The 6,994-nt window shown below is 39.9% G+C and overlaps 1 pseudogene; it reads right to left on the reverse strand.

The window, feature by feature from the left end:
- Positions 1-5,643: 5,643 nt before the first annotated feature.
- On the reverse strand, positions 5,644-6,245 carry LOC123575478 (ATP synthase F(0) complex subunit C1, mitochondrial pseudogene; annotated as a pseudogene).
- Between the last annotated feature and the right edge of the window lie 749 nt (positions 6,246-6,994).

A 6,994-nucleotide genomic window follows, 5' to 3' on the forward strand; every position in this document is an offset into this window, starting at 1 on the left:
AAAAAAAATTTATTAGTCATCATTGAAGAGTGGTTGTAAACCAACTCATTTTTTTCAAGAACAGATAAATATTATAAAACAGATCATTTTTGTTTCATCTTTACTGTATGAACTCTACTACTAAGTAACTCAGCAGTAGAAGGCAAAGTTTCTCTTTATAGAAGTATTGCAGCTATTCAGTTAAGAAGGGGTGAGAAAATCAGAATTAAACACTTTGCAGCACCAAACAAATTACGACTATAGAGATTGAGTACCAACTGCTAAAATCACAAGGAATCAGATAACCAGGGATTACAATGGAAAAATACAATACCAACCCCGTAGCCTATAGTCCTAACTAGCAACTTACTGGTCATATCAAACAACATCATGGAGATGCAATCAGCAAAATCCAGTCAGTGGGAAATTCTACAAGACAAAACATTTAATTTCTTTAACAAGTAAAGGAAGTGGGGAAACAGAAAATAGGAAAAGGAATCTGCAGGCCAAAAAATACATGAGACATTAATCATTTCCAATATGTGAATTTTATTTGATACTGATTAAAACTGTTAAAAATGCTTATGATGATACTGACACTACTGGATATTTGTTGGTAACAATTTTTTTTGGAGATGTGGTAATGGCATTGTGGTCATTCTTAATAAAAAATCTTAAAGTTGTAATACAATACAATATTTACAGATTAAATGATAATGATATTTATTTATTTATTTGAAACAGAGTTTTGCTCTTGTTGCCCAGGCTGGAGTGCAATGGCGTGATCTCAGCTCACTGCAACCTCCTCTTCTTGGGTTCAAGTGATTCTCCTGCCTCAGCCTCCTGAGTAGCTGGGATTACAGGCATGTGCCACCACGCCTGGCTAATTTTGTACTTTTAGTACAGACGGGGTTTCTCTATGTTGGTCAGACTGGTCTTGAACATTACAGGTGTGAACCACCGCACCCAGCCAATAATGATTTTTATGCCTGTGGTTTGCTAAAAAATGACATGTGATAAGGGAAGTGGATATCAGCACACATGAAACAATATTGACTATGAGATGATAATTCTTGAAACTGGGTAACGGATACTTAGGATCCATTATGTTTGTCTATTTTTTTATGTTTGAAAATCTCCATTAAAAGCTTAAAAGTTTTTAACAATAGCATATTTTAGTAGCGGTTTGGAGCAATGAATACTCTTATACACTGCAGAGAAGAAGGGGAATGGGTTCACTTAGGGGGCAGAAGTAAAGTAATCATTAGCATACTTTAAGATGTACAACGGGGGCCGGGTGCAGTGGCTCACGCCTGTAATCCCAGCACTTTGGAAGGCCGAGGGGGGCGGATCACTGGGTCAGGAGATCGAGACCATCCTGGCTAACAAGGTGAAACCCTGTCTCTACTAAAAAATCCAAAAAAAAAAAAATATTAGCCAGGCGTGGCGGCAGGCGCCTGTAGTCCCAGTTACTTAGGAGGCTGAGGCAGGAGAATGGCGCAAACCCAGGAGGCGCAGCTTGCAGTGAGCTGAGATCACTCCACTCCACTCCTGCCTGAACAAGACTCCGTCTCAAAACAGAAAAAAAAAAAAAAAAAAAGATGTACATCACCCACAGCCAAGCAATTCTGCCCCTGCATATGTGATGACTACAGAGGTGTTCTCCCAGATGTGCACAAGGTGGCAGACAAAATACTTTCAGTGCAGCACATATATATGTGTGCCAAAAATTGGAAGCAGCCTTGATGTTCATCAACAGAATACACAGAGTGTGGTGTATTCATCAAATGCGTTTCAATAGCGCAGTAAGAATTAATGAATTGTAGCTACATAAATAAACTTTGATGACTCTCACACAGATGCAATGCTAAGGTGAAAAAAAGAAAAAGCAAAAGAAAGTAAATTTTAGGGAAATTCACATATTTTTTAAAGCTTTAAACATATAACAATGTTATGCTCACACATATAGGAATAACTGGAGATGCTATACAATTATAATGATATGAAAAGAAGGATAGGTACCAAATCATGGGTGGAGAGTACCTGTCTAACAGAGAGAAAAATGTGTTTCAGGGAAGGTACAAAATAGAATTCAAATGTATGGGTCATCTATTAACTGTCATGCTCAGTTGTACACATATTACACGTGTTTACTTTAGTATTTTATAGCATTTTATATGCCTGAAGTTTCACAATTTTAAAATGTCAAAATGAGTGAAGGAACTGAGTAAAGGTTATGAGTCTAGAAATGTAAAGCATGGAAGAGAGGACATAGGACCCAACCTATGCAGTCTCAGGAACAGCCATTGTAAGGAGATATTTGTGCTGATTCTTGAAGGATAACAATGAAATGAGCAAATACTTTCTTCTAAGACACAGAAAAAGAAAGAATGCTCAAAGTAAGATAAGCCATTTTTTTGTAGGGCCTGCAGGTCAAATACATGAGGCTGATATTTTTTTTAATAGCAAGGGAGCTAAGAATGTTTTTTACCTTTCAAAATTGTTGCATTTAAAATAGTGTGTTATGTTAGTCTGTTTGTGCTGCTTTAACAGCATACATGTGATTGGGTAATTTATAAACAATACACATTTATTTCTCACATTTCTGAAGGTTGAGAAGTCCAAGGTCAAGGCATTGGCAGGACTGGCAACTGGTGAGGGCTGCTGTCTGCTTCCAAGATGGCGCCTTTTTGCTGAATCCTCCAGAGTGGAGGAATGGTGTGTCCTCACGTGATGGAAAGTGTGGAAGGACAAGAGAGCTCTCCCTTCAGCCTTGAGCTCTTTCATAAGGGTGTTAATTCCATTTGTGAGGCCAGAACCTTCAGGACTTAATCACCTCCCAAAAGCAACACCTCTTAATACTGTTGCATTAGGAATAAGATTCAACATGAATTTTGGAGGGGACACTAACATTCAAACTATTGCAGATGGCTATATAAGTATCTATATAGTATCCTGAGTTTTTCCTCTTGGTCCACAAAGTCTAAAATTTTACTATTTGGCACTTTAAGGAAAAGTTTGCCTAGCCCTAGAGCTTTAAATATTTGTTTCCCAGTACTTATGTATGTATCTTCCTGGTGCTGATACAGAAACAAAAAAAATACCCTTAGTTATAAAACGTCTTATGAGCTTAAGGGAGTAAGTGCAGTTTTATATTAGTCAGTGGCAAAGGATGGAAATATAATTAAAACTGCCTTAAACAAAAAAGGTGGATTATTTGCTTATGCGTCTAAAAGTCCAGTATCATGACTTTAGGCCAGCATGGCGAGCTCAGTGTGCTCAGTGACATCATGTGTTGCCTTTTTGTTTCTAGAGTTTGCCTTCTTCTGCACTGAGTTCATTCTCAAGCAAGCTCTCCTGTTTTGTTTTTATTTTTTTTTTGAGAACAATATTACTTTAATACCAAAAACAAGATAAAGGCATTACAACAAAGTAAAATAGAGACCAGTATCCTCCAGTGTCTTCAACAAAATATTAGCAAAAAATATTCCCCCAAAAATTAGCTAATAAAATTCAACCGTGTATAAATTACACACAATGGTCAAGTAGGATTTATTCAAGGTATGCAAGGCTGTTTCAACATTCTAAATCCAATCAACGTAATACACCACATCTATAGATGAAAGAAGAAAAATTATATGGTTATATCAATTGCTGATAAAAATCTTCAGCAAAATAGAACTGGGGGCACTTCCTCAATTAGATAAAGAACATCTACAAAACAAACAAACCTCCAGATAACATCATCCTCAGTGGGGAAAAATGGGTGCTTTCTCCTTAAGACTGAGAACAAAGCAAGAATGGCCCTTCTCCCCACTCTTTTTCACACCATACTTGAAGCCCCTAGTGTAATAGAATAAAAAGCTAAAATAAAAGGCATATAGTTGGGTAAGAAAGAAACCAAATTGTCTGTAGACAATGTGATTTTCTATGTAGAAAATGCCAAATAATTTTTTAAACCCTTCTGTAACAAATAAGTGAGTATAACAAGGTTGCAGGATAAAAAGCTAATATACAAAGGTCGACTGTTTTCGTTTTTGGGTTTTTTTTTTTTTTGAGACAGAGTCTCACTCTGTTGCCCAGGCTGGAGTGCAGTGGCTCATTGCAAGCTCCACCTCCCAGGTTCATGCCATTCTGCTGCCTTAGCCTCTCAAGTAGCTGGGACTACAGGCACCCACCACCACCCCCGACTAATTTTTTATATTTTTTTGGTAGAGATGGAGTTACGTCGTGTTACCCAGCATGGTTTTGATCTCCTGACCTCATGATCTGCCTGCCTCGGCCTCCCAAAGTGCCAGGATTACAGGCATGAGCCACTGCACCCAGGCAGTTGACTGTTTTTCTTTTTTTCTTTTCTTTTTTTTAAATATAGTTTAAGTTCTAGGGTACACGTGCACAACATGCAGGTTTGTTACATAGGTATACCTGTCTCATGTTGGTTTGCTGCATCCATTAAGTCGTCATTTACATTAGGTATTTCTCCTAATGCTATCCCTCCTCCTGCCTCCTACCCCATGACAGGCCCTGGGGTGTGATGTTTCCCGCCCTGTGTCCAGGTGTTCTCATTGTTCAATTCCCACCTATGAGTGAGAACATGTGGTGTTTGGTTTTCTGTCCTTGTGATAGTTTGCTGAGAATGGTGGTTTACAGCTTCCTCCATGTCACTGCAAAGGACATGAACTCATCCTTTTTTATGGCTGCATAGTATTCCATGGTGTATATGTGCCACATTTTCTTAATCCAGTCTATCATTGATGGACATTTGGGTTGGTTCCAAGTCTTCACTATTGTGAATAATGCCGCAATAAACATACATGTGCGTGTGTCTTTATAGCAGCATGATTTATAACCCTTTGGGTATATCCCCAGTAATGGGATCACTGGGTCAAATGGTGTTTCTAGTTCTAGGTCCTTGAGGAATCGCCACACTGTCTTCCACAATGTTTGAACTAGTTTACAATCCCACCAACAGTGTAAAAACATTCCTATTTCTCCACATCCTCGCCAGCATCTGTTGTTTCCTGACTTTTCAATGATCGCCATTTTAACTGGTGTGAGATGGTATCTTACTGTGGTTTTGATTTGCATTTCTCTGATGACCAGTGATGATGAGCATTTTTCATATGTCTGTTGGTTGCATAAATCTCTTCTTTTGAGAAGTGTCTGTGTGTATCCTTTGCCCACTTTTTGATGGGGTTGTTTTTTTTTTTTCTTGTAAATTTGTTTAAGTTCTTTGTAAATTCTGGCTATTAGCCCTTTGTCAGATGGGTAGATTGTAACAATTTTCTCCCATCTGTAGGTTGCCTGTTCACTCTGATGGTAGTTTCTTTTGCTGTGCAGAAGCCCTTTAGTTTAATGAGATCCTAACTGTCTATTGGCTTTTGTTGCCATTGCTTTTGGTGTTTTAGTCATGAAGTCCTTGCCCATGCCTATGTCCTGAATGGTATTGCCTAGGTTTTCTTCTAGGGTTTTTATGGTTTTAGGTCTAATATTTAAGTCTTTAATCCATCTTGCATTAATTTTTGTAGAAGGTGTAAGGAAGGGATACAGTTTCAGCTTTCTACCTGTGGCTAGCCAGTTTTCCCAGCACCATTTGTTAAATAGGGAATCCTTGCCCCATTTCTTGTTTTTGTCAGGTTTGTCAAAGATCAAATGGTTTTGTTTCTAGAGTCTGCTTTGCTCTGCACTGACTTCATTCTCAAGAAAGCTCTCCTGGTTTTGTTTGTTTGTTTGAGAAATGTTGTATTTAATGGTAAAACTTAGCACACCCCAGCACCAGGAATGACATGGAGTTGCAGCAGCAGGGACAAGCAGGTGACCGTCAGGGAGGGCAAAGAGGATGAGGAAGGCAGCCATCAAACAGAAGAGCCCCAAGGCCACAGGCAAAGCCCAGAATGACATAGGAGAAGAACTGCCACTTGGGAGACGGGTTTCTGGCATAGCCAATGAACAAGCTGTCAAACACTGTTCCAATGCCAGCCCCTGAACCAGCAACACTTACTGTGGCTGCCCCAGCACCAATCGACTTGGCTGCTGTGTCAATGTCCTGTGAGACAGCACTGGTCTAGAACTCCCATCTGGCCACCTGGAGTAGGGAGCTGCTACAGGAAGGCTGTTTAGATGAATTCTCTGGGCTATTCAAGAAGAAGGCAGACGCAGGCCTGATTAGACCCCTGGTACAGCAGCACATCAGAGCTGGAGAAATGAGTAGTGCTCCGGTCTGCATTTTTTCAGTCTGCACTCCCACTGCCATGCAACCCCTGCTCAGCACACAGCACTCACCTGGCTCAACATGACTGACTCACCTCCCAGCTTTAGCCCTTGGCAATGGCAGCTCCAGGCTTATAACATCCTATTAATTATTAGTCCAGGAAATTTCCAAGGGTACATATTCCTTATCCTGACTTGGATTAAGTGCCCATCCCTGGATTTGGGGGTGGGTGTTATACCTCCTTGAACACACAGCCAGAAAATATAGCAGATAATTTTCTAGAGGAAAATGACAGAACTGTTCCATAAGAAGAGAGAGTAGATATAGGATAGGCAAAAACCTTCACACGTTCCCTTTAAACTCTGTGCAGACAATATTTTTTGTTTACTGTAAAGTTATTTCCCCTCTACTCCCACCCCTGCCAAAACTGATGATAAACTGACTCTCCCCAACTCTTTGGGTAATATAAAGTTTTCTATAGTTCCTAGGATGCTCACTTTTTGGTGGACCAATGTATGGATTTGTCTGCTCTGGTTTCAGTGTGTAGTTTTTTTTGTTTGTTTGTTTTGTTTTTTTGTTTTTTTTGAGACGGAGTCCCACTCCAGCCCAGGCTGGAGTATAGTGGCACGATCTCGGCTCACTGCAAGCTCCACCTCCCAGGTTCGCACCATTCTCTTGCCTCAGCCTCCCAAGCAGCTGGGACTACAGGAACCCGCCACCATACTTGGCTAATTTTTTGTATTTTTAGTAGAGACAGAGTTTCACCATGTTAGCCAGGATGGTCTCGATCTCCTGACCTCGTGA

Source organism: Macaca fascicularis, chromosome 9, assembly GCF_037993035.2.
Source record: "Macaca fascicularis isolate 582-1 chromosome 9, T2T-MFA8v1.1".
Lineage (NCBI taxonomy): Eukaryota > Metazoa > Chordata > Mammalia > Primates > Cercopithecidae > Macaca > Macaca fascicularis.